Below are 15278 nucleotides of genomic sequence, written 5' to 3'. Positions count from 1 at the left end.
ATAGAAGAGGGGCAATATTGAAAAGGTAAATTTTGGAGATCTTAAAATGAAAAGTATAATGTTTGTTAAAATATGATAGGTGTTGTAGATAAAAATGGGAAATGAAATATGTATTATTTTTCTTTGCTGTTTTCAATCTTTGTTTTTCCTTTTCTCTCTTTGTATTCTTTTTTCTTTACTTTTTTCTTCTATTTCTCTGCCCTTTTAACTGGGCTTTTAACCTTACTAATAAAATTAACATTTCCTAAAAAATACAGAAGAAACAGACCCAGCCAACTCCCCCGCCCCTTCCCACTATTTCCCTTACTTTGGATTCCTGTCTATCCTTGACACATTCCCCTGTACTTGAACAGCTGTGAAATAACACAAGATGATTTCTCGTGATATTGTCTGCCTGCTTTCAAAAGTGGATATGTGGAATTGCAGCAAGAGGCACGGAGACTTAACTTACTTACAAGCATCACACCATTATTCTGCATTAATATCAGCGGGAGTGATACTAAGGTGTTAACTACTAACATTTGACACCATCATAGTCAAATTAAACTAGAAGCCTGCCAAGAAGGGTATTGGAGGTTTAGTTCAATATGGGAAAGTCACACGTCCCCCCGTCACTCCATATTCTTTGCTCATGTTTTCTCCTTCAGGTCGCACTGCTGTAATGGCTGTAGTTGTTCGTTTCTCAAATATCCTGTGACAGTTAATTTCTCCCTTCCAGCTTTATGTAACTGTGTGCATTCACCTTTTCCCCTGCCAAGCGTACCTGTATATGCAAACTAATCAAAATATTAGAAAATAAAAAAATAATTTTTTAATTACCGAAAAAGTTGAGAAAATAACAACAAAACAACAATAATAACTGTGCGTATATACTGTTCTTCTAGACAGATTAGTGCCCCACCCAGAGCAGTGAACAAAGTAAGTGTTATTATTATCCCCACAATACAGCTGGGGAGCTGGGGCTGAGAGGAGTGGCTTACCCAAGGCCACCTACTGAGCTTGTGGCAGTAGTGGGATTTGAACCAGTAAAGTGTTGATTTGCAGCCGAACCACTTAACCACTGTGCTATAACTAAACGTAGGGAGCAAACAGGCTTCCCCTTCCTTGTCTGAACAAAAATTGTGTGTGCCACTAAAAAACTAATTAGTTGGCAGAAATTCAGTCAAGTTGGGGAGGAGGTGTGGGTCATGGTAGAATATCTGCTTGGCATGCAGAAGGTCCCAGATTCAATCCCCAGCATCTCCAGCTAAACAAAGAAAGGATTGGGCGGTACATAGGGTGGTGTAACTGGAAGCGATCTTATCATGCAGGGCACGTGTAGGGTTGCCAGGTCCCCCCGGAGCCCAAACTGGGGGACAGAGGGGTTTGGGGGGCTCTCTGTAGCACTTCTTTGTTGCACTGGGAATGTCATAATTCCTAGTGTGACATGGAAGTGCTCCAGAGTGTACAGGAACATGTTGCAGGTCTCCCGGTCCCATTCTCCGTGCCTCCCCCCCCCACTGGCTAGGTGAGAGGGCTCGGGGGGGGGGAGCCTGGGCATAAGGGATCCCCTGCCCCCCCTAGGGAAATGGGATCCCGACCTGGGTGTGCAGAGGGACATTTGCTCAGCTTGCCTGCCAGTGGTAGGCAATTGAAAAATGGGCAAAAGCCCCCTATGTGGACTTAAACCATTAACAATAGATCACTTTTAGAAAATTATTTTTAAATTCAAAGTGCGCTACGTGCATAAGTTACATACAAATTTCATAACACATATAATAAATTCATAAATATATACAACGATCTACAACCCACAAATTCAAAGATGCATCCATTCCATCAATTCAATATACAAACATTTATGTAACTAACAACAATGACCGACTGCTTCTGAGCGTAGCAGGCTGTACAAACAAGCTGTAAACACATGAGTGTGCAAAGAGTGCTGTGCAAAAGGTAAGCTACTGTCCATAACTAGTGTAAAGTTCTCCAGTCGACGCCTATCCCAAAACGTCCCTACCCTATGGACAATCGGCCGCTTCCTTTTCACACGTTGTACTTTCACACTGTGCTTCTTCAGGGGCAAAATAGTTCACTAAATGTAGAGAAGATTATGCAGGCTTCAGTAATTCATTCAAGCCGTTTTCTTGCAATGTTTCAATTTTGCCGACATTGATGAAACACCTTGCCCATTTTTCAGTCGTATACATCCCCTAGATTTGGCCCTTTTCTATTTGGAGTGGTAGGCAATTGCCAGGTGGGCTACCTTAACCGACCCATCTCCAGTGATTGGCGGGCGGAGTAAAAAACTCTTGAGAGTTTGCCTACAGGCACCTGACAAGCCTCAGAACATACATCCTGGCTATAGAATACAGAATAAATTCATTCTTCCAAGATGACAGTAACTGTTCTACTATTTGCCACCTAGAATGATGCTGTCGGTCCCTGGCAGTGAGGTCCCTCTAGCCCTCACAGTTAACACGCAGGTGTTCCAACTGAAGTAGCTTTATTGAGATCCATACAGTACAGTTATTCACCCGAAGGTGGCAATTGGAAGAAGTGACAATTCAAACAAAGGCATAACTAATTATAGGGGAAACTTCCCGCCCTCCCGGGTCCATTGACATTCTGGCGCGAATCCCCAAAGAGGTTGCACGGGAACAGATTCGTTTAGACTACATGAAGTACCAAGCAAAATATCCCAGTCTCTGGGAAAGTTACAGAGTTTACTGCTAGCAGCTCTCCTCAAGGACACTTGCTAGAAAAGTGAAAGCACATATTTTCGACAGATAATGGAGGGGCCCACTGGCTTTCCTGCAATTAATATCAGCATATAAGACACTCTTACATGATCACACAGAGCTGCAGCATATAATTCTGGCAAACAGTACAAAACAGCATTGGCCATTATAAAATGCAGAATACAGTCATGGCAGGTACTCGGGCATACATGACAGATGCCAAAGGAGCCTGGAGTGCGGAATAAATAAGCTTAGCAATGTGAAACAAGCAATTTTTAACATAGTTGCTGTTCAAACTTTCAGCAGTCTGCTGTTGTTCTTTAGAAATGCTTCTCTCCATACATACATGCAAGGAACACTTGATTCCTCCTATCACGACAATTAAGTATTTACTACATTTTTATCCTGCCTTTTCACCAAGGAGTTCAGGACGCTGGACTCCCTCCTTTTCTTTTTTTTCCGTCCAGCGTTAAATAGACTTTTTTAAAATGGAAAAAATTGTACAATAACAGCTTAAAAACAACATATCTCAGGTTAGAAATCAAAACACTGAAAGGCACTAAGTATTAAAGTATACACAAGAATTACTAAAGTAATTAAAGAACAAAGGGCCAACTAAATTTACAGTCATGGATAGAACTACAACTCCCTCCCTTTCCCATGTTATCTTCAACTGTAGGCTCTGGTATATCTTAGGCAGGGCTTTTTTTCTGGGAAAAGAGGTGGTGGAACTCAGGACCGCACAATGACGTCACTTTGGGTCAGCTGGAACAAGGGGGGAGTTTTTTAAAGTTTAAATCGCCCTCGGCGAAAATGGTCACATGGCCGGTGGCCCCGCCCCCTGATCTCCAGACAGAGGGGAGTTGAGATTGCTGGAACACCGCAGAGGGCAATCTAAACTCCCCTCTGTCTGGAGATGACCATTTTCAAGAGGTGCCAGAACTCCGTTCCACCGCGTTCCAGCTGAAAAAAAGTCCTGATTAGGAATGATCTTGAGTCTGATTAAGAAGTGAATGAAGAGAGTTTATTCAGGAGCTACAGCTTTGACAGAAAGTTGAGAGAAACAGAATAGATACTAACTGCCTCACTAAACTGGGAGAGAGGGACTTCCGGGAAGAAGCAGGAAGTAGCCTAAGTATACCAATCTGGAGACATTCAAGAAGGAAGGGAAGAAAGAAGGATCTTATTTTGCTATCTATCTGTCAGGTTTGCTGCCCCTTGCAAGTATTCTGTTTTTTTTTGCCTTCTCTGTACACAAGACATTGTATTTCCAACAACAACAGCCCTGTGAGGTAGACTTGGCTGAGAACATGATTGGCTCAAGGAGATCCAGTGAGTTTCACAGCTGAGTAGCATTTAAACTTGCATCTTGCAGATACAAGTCCAACACTCTGGCTGTCTTGTGCAGAAAAAACAATTATAACCAGGGGTTTTTTTCTGGGAAAAAGGTGGTAGAACTCAGTGGGTTGACAGCACAGGGGGCAGCTCCTGGTGGGAGGTGGTGTCCCTGGCACCACATGCGCACGCAAAGTGTGTGCATGCTCCCAGGACTGCACAATGATGTCACTTTGGGTCAGCTGGAACAAAGGGGGAGTTTTTTAAAGTTTAAATTGCCCTCAGCGAAAATGGTCACGGAGGGCAATCTAAACTCCCCTCTGTCGAGATCAGGGGGCGGGGCCACTGGCCATGTGACCATTTTCAAGAGGTGCCGGAACTCCATTCCACCGCGTTCCAGCTGAAAAAAAAGCCCTGTTTATAACAGAATACAATAGGAATGGCAACTCAGAGACAGTCATATTAAATCTTAAAATAATTTTGTTTAGGACACCAGTGCCACTAAACAAATCTTCTCAGTGAATTTCTAATGAGAAGACTAAAAAAGCTAGAGGAAGCATTAATAATCAAGCTAAGTGTTGGTTAATCTGTATAATGTTTGCATACTGACATGTAGGTCTTGGCTAATAAGACAAAATGCCAATATGTTGTAATAAATAATCAAGTCAACATGTCTGAATTATTCTTTCTTCAGAAAAACCAACGGCATGATTAATATATGGGGCTATGGCTTGTGGATTTGACTCATGATTAAGATTTACTGTTTAAATCCCAGTGATTTAAATCAACCTATCATGTTTAATTGGTCCAAATTAACTTACAAACATCCTGTTTAGTCATTCTGCTTCTACAAAGATGGCTCCAATATATATATTTCATCTCTGATATAGCAGGATTCCACCAAGTTTGTAGCTACCGTTTTGATGTCTTCCCACACACATACCACTTGCTCCTACATCTTAACTGTGTGTACATCCATCCATGAAGAGTTAGAGCTCGAAAATGATCATTAGAGAAAAATATTAAGACATTTTTACTTTATGAAAAAATATATATATTTGCTGAGGAGAAATTTTCCTCATCCCACTGTTAACCCACTAGGAACTGCAAAGTTTGGCTGGAAAATTCCAAAACTTGTGTGTTCTGCTTAACTATTGACTTCCTGGCCTTGGTTAGGTGAATGGTTCCTGGTGAAGAGTAATTGAGAGTCTCTTATGCACCAGCTGAAGTAATCAACCCAAATATGGAATATCAGGGAAAAGAATGGCTTACCCTCAAAGAGTTAACGGTAATAGAAAATAATGAATTGAAACTTAAATTAAATGAGGAGTTGCCATTCAAATATGGTTGGTTACAATATAGACAAATCAAAGACTTATTTGATTCAGACCAGAGAAAGACAGGTTTTAGAATTAAGAATTCAGAGTTTGAAGAACTATTGTTGGGAGATAATAGCAAACCAATCTCTAAAATGTATAAATTGTTATTGAAGTGGTTCACAGAAGATGAAACAGTTAAGGATCAAATGGTAAAGTGGGCTATAAACTGTAACAATGATATATCTATGGAAGCATGGGAGCAGTTATGGAGAAATACCTTAAAAATATCAACTTGTACCAGCATTAGAGAGAACGGTTATAAAATGTTATACAGATGGTACTTAACACCTAAAAAATTAGCCATAGCTAACAAACAGTTATCGAATAAATGTTGGAAATGTAAGGAGCATGAAGGTTCTCTATTTCACATGTGGTGGACTTGTCAAAAGTCTAGAGACTTCTGGTCTAAAATATGTACTGAAATGTCTTTGATATTACAATATAATGTTGCTAAAAAACCAGAAATGCTGTTATTATCTCTACATTTAGAAAAAGCTAGTAGAAGTGATAAGATATTCTTATACTATATGTTAGCAGCAGCAAGAATTTTATATGCTCAATATTGGAAAAAAGAAGAAATACCGGAAATTGAAGAACGGACAAGGAAGCTGTTGTACATGGCCAAAATGGACAAATTGACTATAAATTTGAAAGAGCAAGATCCAGAACATTTTTTGGAAGATTGGAAAAAGTTCAAGGAACATTTGGAAAAAAAATGGGATGTTAAAGGACAATTGTGGTCTTTGGAAGGATTGTAAATTAAATTATAAGAATATAATGAAGGGAAAAGACATTAAGATTTTTACCATGGTTAAAGTAATAACAAGTATAGCAAATAATAATGTATATAAACTAACGGGGGGTTGGAGTGTTGTTGGAAGTCAGCGGAGAAAAGGGGGAGGGGGGAGGGTGGGGTTCTATATTTAGAAGGATATGATTTGGATAAGATGTACGTACTAAACAAAATATTATATTACCTCATCCAATAAAAACTTTATAATAAGAGAGTCACTTATGCAATAGCCCTCTGGATGTGCAACCAGGCCCCTTTTCACACTGCTTACTTGCTTCTGAAACATTGCGAAATTCTTTACATCTCAAGACACATTTGCCCCATCTCTGTTGACTTAAAAAAAGTGGATAAAGACTTTATTCTATTGAGCTTTTGATTTAAATTATCTAATGCTCCACTGACTTGATACATTAGAAATATGTATGCGTTGTGATATATGACTACGAGGATTTGTTATATGTTGGTTGGCTTTTCTTTTTTTTTAAATGTTATTTTTTTGTTGATTTGATTGAAATTGCAATATTTCATTTGACTGCTCCGGGGATGTCTCAAGACATTACTTTGGGCTTAAAGGTACCTCTTAGACAGGGCTCATTTCAAGGGGGAACGTGCAGGAACGCAGTTCCGGTAGTTCCCCAAAGAGGTCACATGTCAGGTGGCCCTACCCACCTGACTCTCGGCCATTTTGGACCTGTTTCGTCCTGGATTGGGGCCGAAACAGCCCGGATTGGACCTCTGACGGGTGGTGGATCACTCTCCCACTCATCAGCAGCTTGATCCTGACCATTTTGTGCCCCTTTTGGGCCATTTTCAGCCCCTTTTTGCCATTTTGGGCCCAATTTTGGCCCTGAACGGTCAGGATTGGGTCCAAAGCAGCCAGGATAGGTGATGTCAGGGGGTGTGGCATATGCAAATCAATTATGCTAATGACACATTTTTGGTGATGTCAAGGGGCGTGGCACATGCTAATGAGTTATGCTAATGAGTTCCTCCAGCTCTTTTTCTACGAAATGACCCCTGCTCTTAGACTTCCATCTTAAGTTACCCCTAAGATTTGGGGAGGATAATGGGGATTTATTCCATTCTTTAATTCCTTCCTTCGCTCATTTACTAGGGTTGCCAGCCTCCAGGTGGGGCCTGGAGTTCTCCTGGAATGACAACCAATATTCAGATTACAGAGCCTCAGTTCCTCCGGATATATTAGCGGCTTCAGAGGCTGTGCTATACCACAGATTCTAAGTAAAATCCCTCCCCATATTCTTCCTTTAATAGGCACTGCCCCCAAACGCCAGGAAATTTTCAAGCTGGAGTTGGTGACCCCACTCTTTAGTTACACTAAAGAGAAATTCATTTATTTTTTCATTTGCAATCATTTTTAATGCACTAAATAGAAACGACATTCCGTTTTGTTCAATCTCTTTGTGTTGCCTCTTTTTACTGATTTCATCCGAGTAATACCTCACTTGGTCCATGTTTACCAGGGAATTGAGGAGAAGAAACCGCTTTATGTGTCAAGAATGGCCAAGTGAGGCTTGACTCTCAGGAGTTTGTCCTACATTCTGAGTGCATTGGGGTAAGAGGGAAGGAGGCCGCTGAGGACCCATACTGTGAAAACTGGGCTTCATAAGAGTACTAACTCTTCTCTTTTGGAAGACTGCAGTGCTAAAGAGGAGATTTAGTGCTGGAAGTCTTAATAAGTAGTTCCCTTCTGACCTCTGGTGGTGGTGACAGAAAAAGTGGTTGGTTGAAAGACATTTTTCTTTGTTGCTGGGGCAAATGGAGCGGAGGAGGTACAAGCGGTCTGTAAATACAAGTGGTCTGTTACTCCCCTGCCCAGGTAGAATGGGGAACCTGTAGATTCCATTTTTACCAAAGTTATCTTTTTATTTTCTTAGTTTCATTTACATAAGTTAGGGCGGGGCTGTGGCTCAGTGGTAGAACATCCGCTTGGCAAGCGAAAGGTCCCAGGTTCAGTCCCCAGCATCGCCAGTTAAAAAGATCAGGTAGTAGAAGTCGTGAAAGGCTCCTGCCTTTCTAAGTAGATAATACTGAGTAGATAACACTGATTATAAGGAAGTTTCATTGGTTCATGGGTCCAAATGTTATTTCGTGGTAAATTTAAACATCGCACTAAATACATTTAATAATAATAACAACTGCATTTATATACCGCTTTTCTAGACAGATTAATGTCTCACCCAGAGTGGTGAACAAGCTGGGGAGCTGGGGCTGAGCTTACCCAAGGCCACCTACTGAATTCATGGCAATAGTGAGATTTGAACCAGCAGAGTGCTGATTCGCAACCCAACCACTTAACCACTGTGCTACAGCAGTGAACTCATTAGCTGCATCCTGATCTCCCCTGGTGCCCTCCACAATGTCTCATAGAATTTGCCATCATCCTGGCATCACTGCTGTCTTTCTACACCATCGGCAGCCCACCTCAAGAGCCAGTTTGATGTAGCAGTTAAGAGTGGCAGGACTCTAATCTGGAGAGCCGGGTTTGATTCCTCACTCCCCCACTTGAAGCCAGCTGGGTGACCTTGGGTCAGTCACAGCTCTCTCAGAGCTCTCTCAGCCCCACCCACCTCACAGGGTGATTGCTGTTGTGAGGATGATAATACACTTTGTAAACTACTCTGAGTGGGCATTAAGTTGTCCTGAAGGGAGGTATATAAATCGAATGTGTTATGTTATGTTATGTTATGTTATGTTATGTTATGTTATGTTATGTTATGTTATGTTATGTTATGTTATGTTATGTTATGTTATGTTATGTTATGTTATGTTGTTATCGAGTGTGTACTACTAGATATTTATTTTTACTTAGATATTTATACCCCACTTTTCTCCCCAATTGGGACCCAAAGGGGCTCACAGCATCCTTCTCCTTTCCTCCATTTTATCCTCACAACAACCTGAGATAGATCAAGATGGGTAGCCCTGTTAGTCTGTCTGTAGCAGTGGAAAAGAGCAAGAGTCCAGTAGCACCTGTAAGACTAACAAAATTAGTGGCAGGGGATGAGCTTTCGTGAGCCACAGCTCACTTCTTCAGATATGCTTCTTCCGGTATCTGAAGATGTGTCCTGTGGCTCACGAAAGCTCATCCCCTGCCACTAATTTTGTTAGTCTTACAGGTGCTACTGGACTCTTGCTCTTTTCCTCTAAGATAGGTTAGACAGAGAAAGAAAGTGACATGCTGAAGGTCACCCAGCGACTTTCCATGGCCGATTGAAGCTTCAGACACAAGCCTCCCATATCCCAGCGTCAAACTAACCATAACATCACGCTAGCTCTCAATACTGTGAACAGAGAGTGAAACACGTGTCTGTCGTTTTCAGCAACTCTGTGCTCTTAATGCAACATCATAAGGAGCATAAGAATCACACACACACACACACACACAAAATGACTCAGCTTGAGGAGTTTTCTGCCGTGGGGTGCTCTTAGCTTTCCTATAAATTTCGTCCTCAAACGAGATGCACCCTTCTCTCCAAATCCCATGCTAATGACTTTCTTTACTCCTCTTTCTGTGCTCCAGGTTGGGTAAATATTCCTACAGCATTTTTTTTTTAAAGTTAGGATTGTTGTTTTTATATGTTAAAAACCGCTCTCGGGTGGTGAAAGAAATGGCTTTTTTAATATCGGAAAGAATAGCCGATCAACACTGAGCACAACTGGCTTCTGCTAAAAAAAAACCCCGAACAGAACCATTTCCTCCCCCGAGCTGGATTTTCAGGGAAGCCTGTGCATCTGACCCAAAGGGGACCAGCACAGATCCACAGTAACTGGACCGATTATTTAGCCCCAGGCCGACCACTCTGCATCCAACAGTTATGTTACGGTTTTAACGGTTGCACATCCTGTTGTCGGCCAGTTTTGGATCAGTTACGAATGCCTGACAGTGCAAACTAACTGCCATTCCTATCGAGCTGATGACATTTGGTTAAAAATAATCAGACAAAAATTCAGGAGGGTGGGGGAGGGCAGAGTTTGCTGACTTATAGACACTCATTAATGACACCTCTGTGTTTCTAACTACCCACTCCTAAAGTGGCTTGCAGGTTTACTGGCGGGTGACATTGCAGCTGGGAAGTGCACCATGGTGAGGGGCACTTGCTGAGAGGGGGGGGCATAGGAGGCGCCTGGATTCTCTCCAGCAGCCCCTCATGGTCAACACCGCCATTTCTTTGTTGGGTGCTGGAAGCCGCAGATGGTCACTCACAAAAAAATTGAAAGGGCAGATCATCCCTTCCCCCCTCCAGGGATTGGGGGGGGGGGTTCCTGTCGGGTGGATGCCCCACCTCCATTGCCCCACTTGGCTGGCAGGGACACCATGCCTGTGTCACCTTACCACCACCCAGTTGGCAGGCAGATGGCCCCTTTCAGTTACCAAAGGGCAGCTGGATCACATGGCCCTCCACAGTGCCTGGGGGCTCAGGCTTCTTCAATAGGTTGGGCTGCTGGGGGGGGGGATGGGAGGCTCACGTGCAGGGTGGCCTCTTGAGGCCTTCCTCCTCACTGTCACCTTCCCTTTCCTGGCACCTGTTGTGTGGTGGGGGATGGGCCTATGCGGGCCTCACAGTGCTTGGGCCCATGGCCAGGGCTGCCCTGCCTTTGATGGGCTCACACCCCCAAGCTCAGGCTGTGTGGCTGGCTGGGCTGCTGGGGAGGGGCAGTAGGCCCATGTTCCCAGCTGCCTCCCCAGGCTCTCCTCCTCTCCTCTGCCTCTGCCTTCCCCTTGGGGCAGAGGGTTGTGCCATGGAGGGGCCAGCCAGTGCTAGCACACAGGACGGGTGTCCGTGGCCTCTCCCCACTCGAGGAGGGCTGGGCACTTTTCCTCTGGGCTGCCGCATGCCTCATTTGTGGGAGGAGGTGCTAGACTTCCCACAGCTGCTAGGGCAGGTCACCCTGTGCCACTGACTTCACCGCTATTGGGGGGTTGCCACACCCATTTGGCAGCACCTGTGCACCATACAGGGGGCTTGCTCATGGCCTGATGTGCTTATCTTCCCCAGGCAGCCCTGGGATGGTTGGGTGGTTGCAAGGCCTATGCGATGCTGCTGCCCTCCACCCATGGTCAGCAGGAATCCCTACATGCAGCACGCTAGCATGGAGGTTGCTGCCTCTGCCCAGAGGGCTGTAGGGATATCAGGTCCCCTGGTGGGGGAGGGGAATCCCCCACTCCTACCCTCTGCCCCCGCCACCACTCACCTGGCTGGTGGGGGGGGGCAGATGGGGGAATAGGCCTCCTGGGCGCACACCTGAAGTAGCGCAATGACATCAATCCCAAAAGTGACATCATCGTTCTGTGCAAGAGTGAAGACATTGAGACCCAGTTTGGTGTAGTGGTTAAGAGCAGCAGGACTCTAATCTGGAGAGCCGGGTTTGATTCCCCACTCCTCCTCTTGAAGCCAGCTGGGTGACCTTGGGCTAGTCACGGCTCTCTGGAGTTCTCTCAACCCCACCCACTTCACAGGGTGATTATTGTTGCAGGGATAATAGTAACATACTTTGGAAACCACTCTAAGTGGGTATTAAGAGCGGTATATAAATCGAATATTATTGCTATTGCTATTGCTATTGAAGGTGAGTGCCAGGTATACCCCCTCCTACTAGGCGGGAAAAGGGACCTGACAACTTGTTGGGGGTAGGTCTAATGGGCCCTCGGGCCTCGCAGAGCATCATTGCCCGTGTTTGTGGCCTTGGCAGCACTCCTAGAGCAGGCTTTCTTCAAACTGGTTCCCAGTATCTTATCGCTTCAAGGCACTCTGAGACGACCCCCATGGTTTGCATAACATGGGGCCCGTGATATGCTGGATTCTCCCCTGGCTTAAAGACCTTACGCTCCAAACAAACAGCCACCTACCTGTCAAGAAAAGAATATATGATCTGGGAGACAATATTCTGATTGCAACAGCCACTGCAGGTTCTGTTTCCTCTGCATTTCTATCAGCGATTAAAGTAAGTGGAGTTTCTTCTTCATACCGTTTCTCTTGGAGGGCTTGAAGCAGAATAGGGGAGGTGTCCCTTTGGAGGTCTGTGCCAGCTTGCTTTCACCAGGGTTGGCTGTCTGTTTATCACCTCTGTAATAGAGCTTACATTAGATGCCACATTTAGAAGCCAGCTGAAATATACAGGATTGTTGTGGCACCTTAAATGTGAAGATTTTATTCCAGGATAAGCTTCCATGAGCATATGTTTTCAGATGCATATAATGGATCCTCCCTAGGATTGCATACATGTAAAGTAGGATTGCATACATGTAAAGGATTGCATACATGTAAAGTAGGGGGCCCTGAAGGACTTGTGGTGGGCATCTCATTTTCCTCTGAATCCCTTTCCCCTATTATTTCCTTTCCCCCTTTCCTGGCAGTCCCCGTAGCCTTTCCTATTTTCCTGCTTCCTTCTCTCCTCACCCACCAACCAATCTACCTTTACCTGGCCATCTGTCTTCAGCCCTCCTTCCCTCCCCCAGCATCCTCTCCCTAGGAATAGTCTGGCCACAGTCTGCCACATCAGTTGCCACTGCAGGGGTCTAACTGAGTTGGGTGAGTGACTCTCCAGTGGTCACTGCTGGGCCTGTCCCCATTGAATTCTCCTCCCTCAGGGGACATGTTGGGAGCGGACAGGGGCTTTACCAGGGATGTTTTGGCCTCCAAGTCTACCCCTGCCAACCCTCATCTTTGCTCAATGGAACCCAATATTTGAAAGACTCAGCAACATTGTTGTGGTTGCCTAGCAACCTTCCAAATGGCCCCGAGATCTCGGAACATCTTCTCCATGGGCATTCTCGTCCTGAAGCTACAACAGTTTCTATTATTTTGCGGAATTTTTATCCTCAATATGTTTTTGTTTGTTTTTTAAGATTTCAAAATTTTCTGGGGCTTCCATGAGGCTTCTAGAGAAATCTCTCCTATCTGCCTCTGGGTTCATTTTGTGGACTGTTTGATCTACACTCAGGACTCCACACTTAGTACACTATGGCTACTTTACATATCTATATCTATATAATAATAACATTCAATTTATATACCACCCTTCAGGACAACTTAATGCCCACTCAGAGCAGTTTACAAAGTGTGTTACTATTATCCTCATGACAATCATCCTGTGAGTTGGGTGGGGCTGAGAGAGCTCTGGAAGAGCTGCAGCTGACCCAAGGTCACCCAGCTGGCTTCAAGTGGAGGAGTGAGGAATCAAACCCAGTTCTCCAGGTTAGTGTCCTGCTGCTCTTAACCACTAGACCAGGGGTGGTCCGCTACAGAGTTTTTTGTGGCCCGCCAAGACAGTCAGAAAAATTGTAGAAAAGTGTGATAGGGTACATTTGTCTCATTAAACTGATTCTAAAATTAAATGTGCTTGCAGCTATAGATGATATGAAATTAGCACAATGAATAAATCGAATAAAACTACCACTATTTTATTTAATTTATATTTATTGGGTTTTATGATACAATTTATACCTTTTCTGAAATGCAAAGTTAACTAATGAATGCAATCATTTTAAAAGGTGCGGCCCTCCGCTAACCTCCGCTTCCACAAAGTGGTCCACAAGCCAAAACAATTGCCCACCCCTGCACTAGACCAAACTGGCTGTCTCTCTCTGTACCTGTACGTGTACCTGTATCTGTACCTGTACCTGTAGAGAAACATATACAACAAAAAATATTCAAAAGGTACATGGATTTTCCCCACATTTCTCTTTACTTCCTTTGAACGATGGGAGCTATGTGGAAGAATTGCTATGTGAGTTAGAAGGCTAGGAGGAGGAGAGAAAGGATGAACTAATCCCCCCTTTCTCTTCCATTAGCAGAGCTGTACCAGTGCAAAAGGGTGCCCCCCTTTACCTTCCTTATTACAGACCCTGAACCCTACAGCTATTGCTCCGTGTGGGCCCTGCTGTCCCAGGAGTGATCTTTCCGAGGGTCACATGGGTCTGCAGGAGCAGAGAGGAATAAGGAGAAATTCAGCATTCTGTACACACTTTGTGGGATACAAGCAGATATAATGAAGGGGGAAAAAATAAACAGCAGGCCAGGAAATTCAGGAAGTACATGGTGAGACATAATTATGTAAAAATCTAAATGTTATCAAGAAAAGCACAGAGATGATTCACAATAACAGTAATTAACAAGCTCCCTAGTTTGGCTAAGTTAGTTAATGGCTTGTAATGCCTGAAGAATCCTGAGTCCCTGTTGAGCCCTTGTGGGGAGCTTGTGCCAAACCATCCCTATGAAACATTAATGGAAGTTTCCGTTCATCAACTGATAATACACAAGCAACGTTCATGAAACAGTCGTTGCAAACCAGGATCAAGGTTGGGGCTAAAACAGATCTCCAGATAGGTGCGTCTTCTTAAAACAGACTTACATTTTTTAGGGTTTTTTTAAAAAAGGACCTGTCATTCAGACATCTAAAGCTACACTTTCCCTAGTTCTTTATAGTCTTGGGCAGATGTGTTTCTTAGCTCTGCTATCTGAGAGCCAAACTACAAGTGACGCCTGACACTAGTTGGACACTTGTCAGCTTCCCTCAAGTTTTGATGGGAAATGTAGGCATCCTGGTCTTGCCGCTTGGCTCTCCGACTGCTGTCCAATGGACTTTTCAACTGTCACTTGTCCAACATTCCGCCAAGCTGCCTACATTCCCCATCAAAACTTGAGGGAAGCTGACAAGTGTCCAACTAGTGTCAGGCGTCACTTGTAGTTTGGCTCTGAGAGCTAAACTACATGGGACAAATTACACAAAGATGCTCAAGTGAAGGGATACTCAATGTTAGCCAGGAAGCGCAGTTTGAATTTCATCTCTCTCTACAGAGCCGGCAAAGATTGCTCCTCAGAGGGTTTGTTAATTTCCTCTTTACCTCCCAGAAGGCTCTGTCAATTATTAACAAACCCTCTGAGAAGCGATCTTTGCTGGCTCTGTAGAGAGAGGTGAAATTCAAACTACGCTTCCCAGCTAACATTGCATCTCCTTTCACTTGAGCATCCTTGTGTAATTCGTCTCATGAAGTTTAGCTCTGAGATCATGTTTATCTGGAAATACCAG

This window comes from Eublepharis macularius, chromosome 15 (assembly GCF_028583425.1).
Source record: "Eublepharis macularius isolate TG4126 chromosome 15, MPM_Emac_v1.0, whole genome shotgun sequence".
In the NCBI taxonomy this organism is placed as follows: domain Eukaryota; kingdom Metazoa; phylum Chordata; class Lepidosauria; order Squamata; family Eublepharidae; genus Eublepharis; species Eublepharis macularius.
Note: the sequence above shows the minus strand (reverse complement) of the source record.